The sequence below is a fragment of the Echinops telfairi genome, unplaced genomic scaffold (assembly GCF_000313985.2).
Source record: "Echinops telfairi isolate 266 unplaced genomic scaffold, ASM31398v2 ScPeMD7_3533;HRSCAF=4204_1, whole genome shotgun sequence".
NCBI lineage: Eukaryota > Metazoa > Chordata > Mammalia > Afrosoricida > Tenrecidae > Echinops > Echinops telfairi.
In genome coordinates this window covers 25020551-25022552 of record NW_022107432.1, presented here as the reverse complement: position 1 = coordinate 25022552, position 2002 = coordinate 25020551, and positions in this window count along the sequence as shown.

Sequence of the window (2002 nt, the reverse complement as noted above, 5' to 3'; positions counted from 1 at the left end):
GCGCTAGCCACCCAGGGACTCCAGCAACAGGCGTGGGTTTCCTTCCCCGTGTCTGCTGCCCAGTCACACGGCCAGGACTCATTCTAGCCCCAATCTAACAACAATTAGTTCTTATCTGATGGTCCTGCTTGATGCTCCCCCCTCATGAAGAGATCACTGAAGATATGGGTGGTAAAGCATGGTTTCTTCTATGGTGAAGAAACTAGATGGTGCCCGACTATAAAAAGAATAGCATCTTTAAGGCTTATCTCCAAACAAGTAGCCATCTAAATGAGGCGTCAACATGGAGGAAGCACACTAGCCTGTGTGGTCCAAGATTGTAAGTAATAGAATCCAAATTTGAAGGAGTGAATGGTATCAGGGCTTAAATTGTGAATACCTGGTTTGCAACAGGCTATGGATGACGGTGGAAGCCCCAAATCCATTTGCAGGGCCCACACATGGATTCAGGCTTAGGTGAATTCCCTCTGACCAAAGTCAAGGGATGTGAGTGACCTTGTTATCAGACAGAGAGTACTGTAAAGTCAATTATGACAGACACCATTCAAGCTCTCCCTGTCATCAAGCCCACTCTGACTCCTGGCAACCCGATAGGACAGGGTAGAGTTGCCCCTGTGAGTTTCAAAGACCAACGGTTCACATGAGTAGAAAGCTCTGCCTTTCTCCCAAAGAGCGCCTCGTGGTTTCAAACTGCGGACCTTTCGGATCACAGCCCAACACATAACCACTACCCAACCAGGGCTCATTTGATCTCCCGTTTGAACTATTTAAAAGTTGTTTTAGTTTTTTAAAAAAACCAAGTGAAGGAGAGAAACACGTGGATCTAACCTCCCATGAATCCCCTCTGACCGTAAACCAAGCAGGTGAGAAGCCTTGCTCCGGTGCTGAGTGCTTTGAGAACTGGGTTATCGCAGATGCAGGCAGGTGAACACGTAATCCCTTATCATTTGATTTCCCTTTTAACCAATTTAAAACGTGTTCTCTTTTTTAATATCTCCTACTTTCCTTCCGACTGAGGATTTCCTCGGTTTCACTTTGTTTGGCTGTGAGCTTAGTGGTGTTGCTGCTGCTGCTGTTTGGCAGGGCTTCCCGGAGATGAAGTCCAGGAGCGGTGAATCGAGAGACAGTAGCTGGATGAACGGTTTCTTGGGGGCATGACAGGGGAGGGTGAGCGGAACGGAGAGCTACTAACAACGCGCACAAGAAGAAGATTGTCCTGAAGTTGATGGCCACGAGGATTGTACAACTCTTCCCCGTAGGATTAGATTGCTGAATTGTATGACGTGTGGATCACGTGCCACTAAAGCACTCTGAAAAAGAGTTGCTGCCTCAGAAACCCCCAGGGGCAGTCCCCCTCTGTCCTAGAGGTTCACTGGCAGGGAGGGTTTTCGTTTCTGTCTAAGTTGATATGGCTTTGTCGTCGTCTACTCCAAAATAAAACAACACCCACAGTTATGGGGGTTAGGGTTTGGGAGGGGACACATCATAGGGGGGAGCATCAGTCAATCCCTAGCAGACCATAGCGCCCAGCTCTGGGACAGGATGACTCACATCCTTGCAGGGCCCCGGCAGGAAGAAAACAGTACAGTGGGTAGAGGGGCTGAAGAGGATGAGTCAGCCGGGAGCTGGATGGGCCTGGAGTGGTGTGGGGCAGGCTGGGGAGCAGAGGGGCAGGGAGGGGAAGCTCATGGAGGGAGGAGGCAGGAGGCGTGTAGGGGAGGAAGACCAGAGAAGAAGGAAGATGCCGTCAGCCGGTTGGGAGCCTGTGAGTCTTGGAAGGACTTGGTGTCCTAGCAACGCTGGACCTCAAGGAGCCAAGCTCCCCCTCTTCACTGCGCCCCAGTCGAGGTCCCTAACCCCAGCAGGAGAGACCACCTTCGTGACGCCCAACCCATCCCGTTGACATGACACTCGAGCATTGATTTGTAAGAGGGTTTAATGTCCAATGCCCAGAGGAGGAGGGATGCCCTCCACACGCCTCTGCCCAAGAAGCTCCCACTCC